The 14,051-nt window shown below is 39.6% G+C and overlaps 1 non-coding gene and 1 pseudogene across 1 annotated transcript; one reads left to right on the forward strand and one right to left on the reverse strand.

Annotated features, from left to right (window-relative positions):
- The first annotated feature begins 6,298 nt into the window (after positions 1-6,298).
- On the forward strand, positions 6,299-13,759 carry LOC122218418 (annotated as a pseudogene).
- On the reverse strand, positions 7,137-7,243 carry LOC122218748. Its single transcript, XR_006202080.1, has one exon. It is a non-coding gene; the product is annotated as a U6 spliceosomal RNA (small nuclear RNA).
- Positions 13,760-14,051: the final 292 nt, after the last annotated feature.

Below are 14,051 nucleotides of genomic sequence, written 5' to 3' on the forward strand. Positions count from 1 at the left end.
CGCTATACTGAAGAGATATCCTAAATGCTGTGCGCTCTAGTTCCTTGGAATTGCTTTGTTCTTTTTTGAATGAGAATCGTATCCTAGGATTCTCTGACCACCTCAGATGCATATTTGAGTGCATTTCCTCTCTCCCTCCGTGCCATCTAAATCCCAGCCTCTGGGTCAGGTTTGGATGGGACAGCCTTCCTAGGACACCCACAGCCTGCAGTTCATCCCAGGAAGGGCTGAATAACCCTAGAGCCCCAGGAAAACCAGGGACACCTGGGGCTGTATTAAAGTAGAGAAAGAGAGAAGGGCAAGAGCATTTGGAGACATAAAAGAAAATGAGGCCAGAGAGGAAACATATTTGTATTCTATTACGACATTAAAACACACACACACACACACACACACACACACACACACACACACAAATTTGTAGCCTTACAACAACATATATTTATTGTCTCACAATTTCCATGGGCTAGGATTGTTGACGCAAAATGAACAAACTTTTTAAAAATTTTAAAGAGAAAGGAAAAGAGTTTTATTCCAGCCCACATTAGGACAGCTGCCAGGGATACACAATCTTCACAAAGAAGAGAGTGCTCCAGGAAAGGGACATTTGATGCAGGGTTATATATATTTTTTACATAAAGAGTTACAAATTATCATGATGAAGGACATTCTAGAAAGTTACAGACTTTATCCTACGTGTTTAGTATATGCAAGGCTGTATGACTTTAATCTGATGGGAACAAGAGAGTTTTCTTCGTTTTTATCATCTTTATGTTCAGAAAGCCCCTTTTTGGTTATTTTCTTTTTTTAACGAAGCAGATGAACAATGTGTGCTTGGGGCAGAAATGGAGCCCACACTTTGAGGTTTTGCTGAGTCATTTTGTCCTTGATAAACATTAAAGTGTGGCTTCTCTAAGAGCCCAGGAACAAGTCCCACACACATTAAAAGTTGAAAATGTCCTTTATCATTTCCCCTTGTTGACCAGTAATCTTTCCTCAGAAAGCATTGATGATCAACCTTATGTTTTTATGTCCCTTGGTGACAGGGTGACTGATCTTCCCCGAGTCCATCGAGCCCCTCTTTGCTAGATATGAATACATATATTTTTTAACCTAGTATTGCTCATTGGGGGGAACTTAGTGTAACACAAATGATGGAAAGCTTAAAAGTGATATATATTCTCTGTTAAGTCCCATTGACAAAAAAAACTTGTTTGTGTTTGTCTTAGATCATCTGTTTTTGCATTTGGTAAAGCATTTTTAACAGAGTGCACGGATAACAAAAGAATTCCAGTAAGTACAATGTGAAGGAACAATGCAACATTGGAATAGACTTGAACAGACAGCAGAAAAAAATCCAAAGAATCCTTTACATACATCTTGATAAAGGGTAAGGAAATTTATGATTATTTATGAGGAAAGATGGAGTATGTGGATTGAACAAACATGTATGTAATGTATATTCCCATGTTCACTTTGGGGTGGAGACTTGACATCAGAACAAGGCAAAGTTCAGTTCCTGACATCAGGAGATTACTTTAGAACGGAGAAGGGGCTATGGACTTGCTCCAAGAGCTGGTATAACCTGGATGGGTCTTAGGCTTGTGGTCTAGGTTAAGGCATGCAGGGCCTTGCTTGTTCCTAGGCTGGAACCGTATCAGTGGACCTTGAGTCCAGGCCCTTGCAGAGACAGCTAATGAGTTTGTGGGTGGGGTCTGAAAAGACACACTAGCTGATCAGGGGGAAACAGTTATCTGAAAAACAAACTTTAAACTTTCTGGTAGTTTAATCTCATTAACTCTATGGGGCACAGTTTCAGTTTCCCCCTGAGTTTTGATCACTTTTCAATCTTGAAGAATTGGGATGATGACCTCTCTGGCTACTTCCTCATTGCCTCAGATAAGGTAAGTTTTGGGTAAAGAGCATTTTTTGTAAGTCTTTTTTTTTTTTTTTTTTAATTTTTAGTTGACTTCTACTTAGTTAACATACAGTGCAATATTGGTTTCAGGAGCAGAATTCAGTAATTCATCACTTATATACAACACCCAGTGCTCATCACAAGCACCCTTCTTAATACCCATCACCCGTCTAGTTCATCCCCCACCCACATCCCTCCACCAACCCTCAGTTTGTTCTCTTTTTCATCTTTCCCATATGTTTATCTATTTTGCTTCATAAATTCCACATAGATGAGTGAAATCATATATTTGTCTTTCTCTGACTGGCGTATTTTGCTTAGCACAACACACTCTAGCTCCACCATGTCATTGCAAACAGCAAGATTTCATTCTTTTTGATGGCTTAGTAATATTTCACTGTGTGTATATATATACATATATACATATACATATATGTATATGTATATATGTATATATGTATGTATGTATATATATACACACAGTGAAATATTACTATATATAGTATATATGTATATAGTATAAATATATATATATATATATATATATATATATATATATATATATATATATGTCACATCTTTATTCATTCATCAGTCAATGGACATTTGGGTTTTTGCCATAGTTTGGCTATTGTTGATAATGCTGCTATAAACATTGGGGTACATGTACCCCTTCAAATCTGTATTTTTGTATCCTTCAAGTACATACCTATTAGTGCAATTCCTAGGTTGTGAGGTAGTTCTATTTTTAATTTTGTGAGGAAACTTCATACTGTTTTCCAGAGTTGCTGTACCAGTTTGCATTTCCACCAACAATTCAAGAGGGTTCCCCTTTCTCCACATCCTCACCAACACCTATTGTTTCTTGTGTTGTTAATTTTAGCCATTCTGACATGTGTTGAGTGGTATCTCATTTTGCTTTTGATTTGTGTTTCCCTGATGATGAGTGATGTTGAACATTTTTTCATGTGTCTGTTAGCCATCTGGATGTTTTCTTTGGAAAAGTGTCGATTCATGACTTCTGCTCATTTCTTCACTGGATTGTTTGTTTTTTGGGTGCTGAGTTTGATAAGTTTTTTGTAGACTTTGGATACCAACCCTTTATCAGATATGTCATTTGCATATATCTTCTCCTATTAGGCTGCCTTTTAGTTTTGTTGATTGTTTCCTTCACTATGTAGAAGTTTTTTATCCTGTGAAGTCCCAATAGTTCTTTTTTGTTTGTTTGTTTGTTTGTTTGTTTGTTTGTTTGTTTTGTTTGTTTCCCTTGCCTCCAGAGACATGTCTAGTAAGAAGTTGCTATGGTCAAGGTCAAAGAGGTTGCTCCTGTGTTCTCCTCTAGGGTTTTGATGGTTTCTTGTCTCACATTTAGGTCTTTAATCCATTTTGACTTATTTTTATGTATAGTGTAAGAAAGTCCAGTTTCATTCTTCTGCATGTTGCTGTCCAGTTTTCCCAACACCACTTTTTAAAGACACTGTCTTTTCTCCATTGGCAATTTTTTTCTGCTTTGTCAAAGATTAGCTGACCAAAGAATTGTGGGTCCATTTCTGGGTTTTCTATTCTGTTCCACTATGTATCTGTATCCATCTATGTATCTGTTTCTGTACCAGTACCATACTATCTTGATGACTACAGCTTTGTGATATAGCTTGAAATCCAGAATTGTGATGCCTCCATTTTATTTTTCTTTTTCAGGATTGCTTTGCTTATTTGGGGTCTTTTGTGGTTCCTTACAAATTTTAGGATTGTTTGTTCTAGCTCCGTGAAAAACGCTGGTGGTATTTTGATAGGGATTGCATTAAATGTGTAGATTGCTTTGGGTAGTATAGACATTTTAACAATATTTGGTTCTTCTAATCCATGAGCATGGAATGCTTTTCCATTTCTTTGTGTTCTCTTCAATTTCTTTCATAAGTGTTCTACAATTTTCAGAGTACAGATCTTTTATCTCTTTGGGGAGGTTTATTCCTAGGTATCTGTTTTTGGTGCAATTGCAAATGGGATTGATTCCTTGATTTCTTTCTCTGATGCTTCATTTTTGGTGTATAAAATGCAACAGATTTCTGCATGTTGATTTTATATCCTTTGACTGCTAAATTCATGTATTAGTGCTAGCAATTTTTTGGTGAAGTCTTTTGGGTTTTCCACATAAAGTATCATGTCGTCTGCAAATAGTGAAAGTTTGATGTCTTCCTTGCTGATCTGGATGCCTTTTATTTCTTTTTGCTGTCTTGTTGCTGAGGCTAAGACTTCCAGTACTATGTTAAATAGTAATGGTGAGAGTGGACATCCTTGTCTTGTTCCTGGCCAAAGGGGAAAGGCTCTCAATTTTTCCCCATTGAGGATGATATTAGCTGTGAGTCTTTCATAGATGGACTTTATGACGGTGAGGTACGGTGCATCTATCATTACTTTTTTGAAGGTTTTTATCAAGAATAGATGCTGTACTTTGTCAAATGCTTTTTCTGCATCTATTGCCAGGATCATCTTCCACTGTTTTGTTGTTGCTCTTTTTGTTGTTGTTTCTGTACCAGTTATTTCTGCTCTAATCTTTATTATTTCCCTTCTTCTGTTTGCTTTACGCTTAATTTGCTATTCCTTTTCTAGTTCCTTTAGGCATAGAGTTAGGTTGTATACTTGAGACTTTTGTTGCTTCTTGATGTAGGCCTGTATTGCAAAATACTTCTCTCTTAGGACTGCCTTTGCTGCATCCCAAAGGTTTTGGACTACTGTGTTTTCATTTTCATTTACTTCTATGTACTTTTTTTATTTGTCTTTAATTCCTGGTTAACCCATTCATTCTTTAGTAGGATATTCTTTTTTTAAAATTTTTTAAATATTTATTTTCGAGATAAAGCATGAGCAGGGGAGGGGCAAGAGAGAGGGAGACACAGAATCTAAAGCAGGCCTCAGGCTCTGAGCTGTCAGCACAGAGCCTGAGGTGGGACGTGGGACTCAAGCTCATGGACTGCAAGATCATGACCTGAGCCTAAGTCAGATGCTTAACCAACTGAGCCACCCAGACGCCCCAAGTAGAATATTCTTTAACCTCCATGTATTTATGGTCTTTCTAAAATTTTTCTTGTGGTTGCCTTCATGTTTCATAGCATTGTGGTCTGAAAATATGCATGGTATGATTTCAGTCTTTTTGTATTTGTTGAGGACTGATTTGTGACCAAGTATGTGTTCTATTCTGGAAAATGTTTCATGTGCACTTGAAAAGAATGTGTACTCTGCTGCTTTAGGATGAAATCCTCTGAAAATGTCTGTTAAGTCCATCCAGTGAAGTGTGTCATTCAAAACTATTGTTTCCTTTTTTTAAAAAATTTATTTATTGTTTAATTTACATCCAAAGAGCATATGGTGCAACAATGATTTCAGGAGTAGATTCCTTAATGCTCCTTACCCATTTAGACCACCCCCCCTCTGATAACCACTTTAGCAACCCTCTGTTTGTTCTCTATATTTCAGTCTTTTATGCTTTGTTCTCCTCCCTGGTTTTATATTATTTTTGTTTCCCTTCCCTTACGTTCGTCTGTTTTCTCTCTTAAAGTCCTCATATGAGTGAAGTCATATGATATTTGTCTTTCTCTGACTACTTTTGCTTAGCATAATACACTCCAGTTCCATCCATGTAGTTGCAAATGGCAAGATTTCATTCTTTTTGATTGCCAAGTAATACTCCACTTTGTATATATACCACATCTTCTTTATCCACTCATCCGTCGATGGACATTTGAGTTCTTTTCATGCTTTGGCTATTGTTGATAGCGCTGCTATAAACACTGGGGTGCATGTGACCCTTTGAAACAGCACACCTGTATCCCTTGGATAGATACCTAGTAGTGCAATTGCTGGGTTGTAGGGTAGTTCTATTTTTAATTTTCAAAACCATTGTTTCCTTGTTGATTTTCTGCTTAAATAATCTGCCGTCCATTGTTGTACGTGGGTGTTAAAGTCCCCTACTATTATTGTATTATTATCAATGAGTTTCTTTATGTTTGTTATTAATTGATTTATATATTGGGTATTTACAAGTTGGGGGCATAAATATTTACAATTGTTAGATCTTGATGGATAGACCCCTTGATTATGATATAATACCCTTCTTCATCTCTTGTTACAGTCCTTATTTTAAAATCTAGTTTGCCTGATATAAGTATGGCTACTTCAGCTTTCTTTGATGTCCATTAGCATGATAGATGGTTCTCCATCCCCCCACCTTCCATCTGCAGGTGTCTTTAGATCTAAAATGAGTCTCTTGTAGGCAGCATATAGATTTATCTTGTTTTTTTTAATCCATTCTGATAACCTGTGTCTTTTTTTAATGTTTATTTATTTATTTTGAGAGAGAGAGAGTGTGTGAGCTGGAGAGGGGCAGAGGGAGAGGGAGAGAGAGAATCCCAAGCAGACTCCACATTGTCACTGCAGAGTCTGATGTGGAGCTTGATCTCATGAACCATGAGCTCATGACCTGAGCTGTCAAGAATTAGTAGATTAAGCAACTAAGCCACCCACGCACCCCTAACACCCTATGTCTTTTGGTTGGAGCATTTAGTCCATTTACATTTAGAGTGATTATTAAAAGGTACAAATTTAATGCCATTGTGTTACCTGTAGAGCTGGTGTTTTGGTGATGTTCTATGTTCCTTTCTAGTCTTTGTTGCTTTTGGTCTCCCCCCACCTCACTCAAAGAGTATCCCTTAATATTTCCTTCAGGTCTGGTTTAGTGGTCACAATCTCAAGTTTTTGGTTTGTCTGGGAAACTCTATCTCTCCTTCTATTCTGAATGACAGCCTTGCCAGATAAAGTATTCTTGACTGCATATTTTTCCCATTTGGCACATCGAGTGTTTCCTGCCATTCCCTCCTGGCCTGACAAGTTTTTGTGGACAGATCTGCAAACATGATCTGTCTTCCCCTGTAGGTTAAAGAACTTTTTTTCCCTTGCTGCTTTCAGGATTCTTTCTTTATTTGTGTATTTTGTGAATTTGACTATGATATGCCTGGTGATGGCTGGCTTTTGTTGAATTTAATGGGAGTTCTCTGTGCTTCTTGGATTTCGATGTCTGTGTCCTTCCCCAGATTAGGGAAGTTTTCAGCTGTTATTTGCTCAAACAAATCTTCTGCCCCCTTTTTCCTCTCTTCATCTTCTGGGACTCCTATGTTATTATGTTTTAGTAAGTCGCTAAGTTCCCTAAGTCTACCTTCATGGTAAACATATGAAAAACTTCATGAATTTTCATGTCATCCTTCTGCAGAGGCCATACTAATCTTCTCTGTATCATTCCAATTTTAGTATATGTGCTGCCAAAGCAAGCACACATTTTTTTATTTGTAAATCTGAGCTGTAACATGCCTATATGCAGGACTAAGCCGAAGTTTTTAATCTATAGGTCTTAGCAGCAAGGGAAATAGAAGCAACAAAGAGTCAGACATGCTAAATTTTCTCCTGTTATAATTTTCCATTGTCAATCTTTATTCCATTTCTATGGAACAGGGGCAGAGGTGGTCTTCTGTAACTGCTTCAAGCCAAAATAGGGCACAGAAGGGCTTTGGAATGGAAAGATTTAACATGGACAGGTTGTAACTCCCTTATTCTAAGGGATGGGATATCACAGATATTTCCTTATCTGAGAACTTGGATATTTTTCTTCATAGTTTGGCACTATATGACATTATTAGTTTTATCCCCAAGTATACTCCCAGAAATATTAACAGTAGAGTCAAATCCAGTTTTTCATTCCCTCTAAAACTGATCTGATATTGATGGGTATCCAATAGATCAGTAAACCAGTCCCAGCCACCTTGGAAAAGGGGGGGGGGGGGTATGGTGGTCAATGGTTTCTTGTAGCCAAGTGGCTTCCTGCTTGATTTTATATGGATTCTTATTTCCCAGGAGGAGTTAATATGGGTGAAGGCAAGTGGTATTAGCCATCGTATAGATTCTGCCTTTTTCAGCAAGCAATCAGTAATTAACAAGAGGCATTTCAATGGAAATAAAAGAAACACAGGTTAACTGTTGGAGCAAACTATAGGCCCAGTGTCTGAGTCCAAGTGCTAGAGAGAAGATTTTTAGGTGTCAGGCTTGAAGCATCCTCAGAAAGAGTGGGAGCACACAGCAGCAATCTGATGGATTTTTCTGTTTTGTAGTTCAAATGTCTCTGGTGCTCCTTTTGAGTGGCTCATAGAGAACAGGCATGAACATTGTCTATACATGAGCTATTGTGGCAATTTTTCTGAAGTTTATCTCAAGTTGTCCAACTTCAGTTTGCAGGACTTCAGGAAAAAGAAAGTTTTAGTTCTTAATGATTTTAAGATAAGAGAACAGGAGAAGATTGTAATCTTTAGTTTGGAGAGTCATGGTCAGATATTTGAGGAAACGAGAAGAATTCAGTGTCAGTCCAGTTTTATAGGCAAACAACAAACATCCAAAGATAATTAACCAGACGTAGAACCTAACATGCACAAAAATGTGTTATTGAAATACAACCTTTCTCTTTAAACTCATTTTCTTTCCTGTCAAAGATAGCCAAATTAAGGGTAATTTGCTCATAAGGGGCGAAGCATCTGACTTCAGCTCAGGTCATGATCTCACGGTTTGTAGGTTCAAGCCCCACCTCTGGTTCTGCACTGACAGCCTGGAGCCTGCTTTGGATTTTGTGTCTCCTTCTCAATGCCCCTCCCCCACTCACACTCTGTCTCTCTCAAAAATAAATAAACGTTTTTAAAAAAATTTTTAAAGACTAATTTGTTTGTGAAATAAGTCTAGTTTTTACAAACTTGGCCAAATTATTTGCATATGCACAGTAAGAATAGTGATTGACCATATAGGTTTTTTTTTTTTTTTTCATTTGCTTTGCTAGACCTTTTTATAAAGAATTTCAAATGGAGACTCTAACAGCTTTTTAAGGCCAGACACCAAGCCAAATAACTCGCCATTAGATTCATCTGCAATATCTGTAGATTGGGTGAATTCCTCTCTTCTCAAGGTCCCCAAAATATCCTGAGGTTCCTGCACCTGCCAGGAAGTGACATCTTCTACTCACCTGGTAAGTCTGCTGGGAACTCTGTAAGCAAGGTATCAGGCCAACATTTCCAAGAGCTCTATTGGTTCCTTAAAATCGACCTGAGCTCCTTAAAGTCATATGGTCATATCTGAGTCTATGCATGCATCTCTCAAATATGACATTTCAGTCATAGCCTCAGTAATATAGCCAATGTTTCCAATGAGGTCGTGTTATAAGAACATATTTTTATTGAACTAATCCAAATAATTATAATTCCATAAGAGAAAGAAGAATATTCATTGAGAGTTTTTTAATTCTGGAGGGTTCAGTGATGGAGAAAAGGTAAATGCTTATATTTTTTTCATAAAGGAATATTTTATCAAATTTTGTAAGTCATAGATGTCTTAAGAGAAAAAGTTTCCCTGAATCTGGAAACGCAAACAGTAGAGAACCAGCAATGTTTGTTGTTTTCATACAATATACATTGTTTTCAGCAATGTTTTCATACGTTTCCTAACAGACCCAAATATCTTTAGCTTTTCTGTAATGAGACAACACAGACAAACCTTGTGGTTTAGTCATTAATGTTTAGTATTTTATCTTATTTACAAGAGACTTAGAAATCCAATGAATTCAACCCAATTTATCATTTAACGTAGCAAAACCCCCAAAGTTTTGGGTTACCAAAGATTTTGGAAGTTATTTGAAAGTGTATCCATAAACTTTTTTACCTAACCTACTGGCTCTTAACAATTACCCATGAAAACTTTATGAGACAGACAAAAATCAACCATCATTTTCAGTCACTTTTTGTTGGCAAATTGCAACTGAGATAACACAAGCTTATTTGACTTGAGTAAACCTTGGTAGAATAAAGGTTTTACATTCATGAGGATAACTCAAAAGACACGTTTATTTTCATTAAGCCAACAACCTTGAAGCAGCTTTAATACCAAATATGTTGCACCTGTGTCCGCTCACAAGTCAATCCACTGGTTCCCCACAGTCAGTGTTACCTGGGGCTTCCGTGGGGCGCTTTGGTCCAGGGGAGCACGTGGGCCTCTTCATGCTGATGGAGGAGGTCCTCCAGTTTGAACCTCATAGGGAGGTGGCCCAGCGGCTTGGGGTGCTTTTTGCTCCTTGATAGTGAGGGTGGGAGGAGCGGGAGCCTGTGACGTGGAGACACTGATGATGGAATGGGGCGGGGCTGTGTGAGCACCCAGGTGCCGTGTAGGAGGAGGGGGAGGAGGAAGCATCAGGTGTGCTGCTGGCAAGGCCGGAGGCAGATTGAAACTTTGGGACTAACGACATCTTTTTTTTTTTTTTTTTCTTTAATAATTTCCATCTCCTGGGGCGCCTGGGTGGCTTAGGTCATGATCTCACAGTTCGTGGTTTGAGCCCTGCACCAGGCTCTGTGCTGACAGCTCAGAGCCTGGAGGCTGCTTCAGATTCTGTGTCTCCCTCTCTCTCTGCCCCTCCCCCGCTTGCGCCCCTGTCTCTGTCTCTCAAGAATGAATAAACTTAAAAAAAATTAAAAAAAGAAATAGGGGCGCCTGGGGTGCTCAGTCAGTTAACCTTCTAATTTCAGCTCAGGTCATGATCTCGTGGTTCAGGAGTTCCAGCCCAGCGTCCGGCTCCGTGCTGACGCTCAGAGCCTGGAGCCTGCCTCGGATTCTGTGTCTCCCTCTCTCTCTCCCTCTCCCCGCCCCTCCCCCACTCGTGCTCTGTCTCTCTCTCAAAAATAAATAAAAACATTAAAAGAAAATAATTTCCATCTCCTGTCTTTTCCTCCTAGAGAACAGGCTTTTTCTCTGGTTGACTTTCAGCCTTCTGGAAGAGCCAAGAGGAGCAGGCAGTGGGCTGGGCATTGGTTCTGGGGCTTGTGCCTGGAGGTGGGGCTGGATTTAGGATTTCTAGTGTCTGCCTGTCTTCCTCCTCCTCTTCCTCATTATCCTGACTATTCGGAAGGGACAGTATTGAGGTGTCTAAAATTTTTGTTCATCTTTATCTCCTTGGACCACCAGTTGGGTCCCTTCCTGTGATGCATCTTTATTATGGAGTCACATAAAAGTCTAAATGTAGGGAGTTTTATCCCAGATCGTGTGAAAACATCATTGAAAAATATTTGGGTTAGTTTTTATCTTTTTGAGTTTTAGAATGCCCACTTTTCACATGCGCTCGCCTTTAAATCAATTAAATAGAGCTCCGTTACAAGTTCATTTTAGCTACATACTACCCGGAGGTAAAGAAAATATCTCACATTTATAACACACATGGGCACAAACAAGATGCAGACAAAATTTAGCCTTTGTTTCACTAATATTTGTGTAGAGGACATTAAAGACCCAATTGCCAAATAGCCCCCTTTTATTAAAACAAAACTAATAATGAGACAGCATCATAATTTATGGAGCCCTTAATTATTTTTCATTTCTAGTTAGAACACGGCCATTTTTGTGCAAAGATACCAAAAGCCGCAGGAACAAACACAAACAAACAAGCCCCGAGAATCTCTATAACTGGAGACTCCTCCCCATAAGCTGGGGGCTTCACTGACTCGACCAAGTAACTCCCTAGTTTCTGGGTACTTGGTCTTATAGCCGGGTTTCTCTGCGCATGCAAGAAAACTAATTCAGACATGTCGAAAGAACATTATTTGGGTCAGCTGAGACCCAGGTTATCCTTAAATTTTCCCATCGAAGTAACCACTTCAAGTATAGGTTCCATATGCATTGTACATATAGCCTGCTGCAGTTTTCCATGGGTGGATGCTGGTTTTCTGGGAGCTGTTCCAACCTTGGAAGCACGGTTCCCCATTTCTTTCAGTCTCAGCTTTTAGAATAAGGCTTGAATAAGATCCAAGGATATCAAGTGTGGTGAGTCAAGAGGGTGCTACTTATGACAATCACTTCCAAATGGTCGTTATAGACTTTCTTATTTGTCTCGGTTTCTCTCAGTGAGGTCTAAGACCATCAAGGGGGCTCAGAGCACTGACAGATCAATCCTTATGGACGCATCCCTGAACTAGCCAATCATTAAGTATCTTATGAGATGGGAAATTCCTGTGGGACCACATCTCCAGGAATATCCTCAGACACTTCCACTAGGCTTTCAGTCACCTGAAAGCACCATGTGGCAGGAAGGAGCAAGTGTCCTTGCTCTTTGGAGCTCAGTGATTCAGTCTGTCATATTTCTAGACAGTAAATTTACTCAAACCTTACATTAATAACATCAGTATAATGCCACATTGAAACAACCAACACACCAACTCCAACCCCTCCAAGCTATTTCCACCTACAGAACATTCCTGGTAACCCTTAAGAGTATGAATAAAAGTCAGGACCATCAACTCAAATTGAGGAGGTCCAGATAGCAGGAGAACTCACCTCATATACCTGTGAGGTACTGAGATGTCGAAGGGGCACAAAGGGCCTTTGCTGGTACCAAGCACCAAGTTCCAGAGAACCCCAGTGATCTCAGGAGAGTTGTTCTATATCCTGCAGAGTATGCCAAGAAGTGTCGATGCAAAATGAGTTTTATACGAGCCCAGGTTAGGACAGATACCCAGGATACAGAATTTTCACAAAGAAGAGAGTGCTCTAATTTTTAATCTTGCCCAACTACAGTGGAAAACTAAGAAGTAAATAAGTTAGGATTTATAAAGTTAGTAATTTCAATTCTTAACATGTGAGAACACATAAAAACACATCAAATGGAACACAAGAATATATTGTATCCATGACTAGGAACAGAATTTATGGCCAAAAAGCAGAAAATAGGAAGTACAAGAACAGGAATCGTATTTTAAGGTTACAGAAGCATTGAAGATGGAGAAAATCATGGAAGTGGTACTAAAAATAAAGGGGTGGAGGGAAAAAGGTAAGTAAGTACTTTGGGGTGTTTTGAAATGTGCTTACAGAGAACCTGAAGTTCAGAGGTCACAACCCAAAGTTCAGAGGTCAAGGAACAGCATTTTGATGACTGTCAACCTATCACCAATGTTTTTTTTTAAAAGAAGTAGAATCAGCTCTCCTCCCGCTGCCCAAGATGCAAAAGGAAAGAGGGCTGATGGGAGGAAGACACAGGAGGCCAAGAAGGTATTCCATCCCCTGACAGAAAAGGCCCAAGAATTTTGACATTGGACAGTACATCCAGCCCCAAAGGGACCTCATGTGCTGCTTTGTCAAATGGCCCTACTACATCCGGCTGCCTCAACAGATGGCTCTTCTCTGTAAGCTTCTGAAAGTGCCTGCGGCCATTCAGTTCACTCAGGCCTTGGGCCACCAAGCAGCTATTCAACAGCTGAAACTGACCCACAAATACAGACCAGAGACAAAGCAAGAGAAGAGCAGAGATTGTTGATCCAGACAGAGAAGAAAGCTGCTGTTTAAGGGGATGTCCCCACAAAGATGCCACCTATCCTTCAAGCAAGGGTTAATAGTGTCACCACCGTAGTGGAAAACAAGAAGCCTCAGCCGGTAGTGATTGCACAGGATCCCATTGAGCTGGTTGTCTTCCTGTCTGCCTTGTGTGGTAAGATGGGGGCTCCCTACTGCATCATCAAGGGGAAGGCCAGGTGGGGACGTCTGGTCCACAGGAAGACCTGCACCACTGTCACCCTCACCCAGGTAAACTTGGAAGCCAGGAGAGCACTGGCTAAGCAGGTGGAAGCTAGCAGGACCAATGATGACAATAGGTACGTTGAGATCCACCGTCACTGGGGAGGCAACACCCAAGTTCAGAGTAGGTGGTCACTGCCAAGATGGAAAAGGCAAAGAACTGTCCACCAAACTGGGCTAAGGGTACACTGTTGGGTTTTTGGTACATAAAAGTAACAAAAACTGTCTTTCAGCCAGTGTCAAAAGGAAAAATAAGTAAATAAAGGGTGGGGGTGCCTGAGTGGGTCAGTTGGTTAAGCGTCCGACTCTTAGTTTTGGCTCAAGGTCATGATCTCACAGTTCATGGGTTCAAGCCCCGCCTCGGGCTCTGCACTGACAGTGTGGAGCCTGCTTGGAATTGGGATTCTCTTTCTCTCTCTAAATAAATAAATAAGCTTAATAAACAAACTTTCCCTCCCTTGCTTTCTCTCTCCCTCAAAATAAATAAATAAACTTAAAAAAA

This window comes from Panthera leo, chromosome B1 (assembly GCF_018350215.1).
Source record: "Panthera leo isolate Ple1 chromosome B1, P.leo_Ple1_pat1.1, whole genome shotgun sequence".
Classification (NCBI taxonomy): Eukaryota; Metazoa; Chordata; class Mammalia; order Carnivora; family Felidae; genus Panthera; species Panthera leo.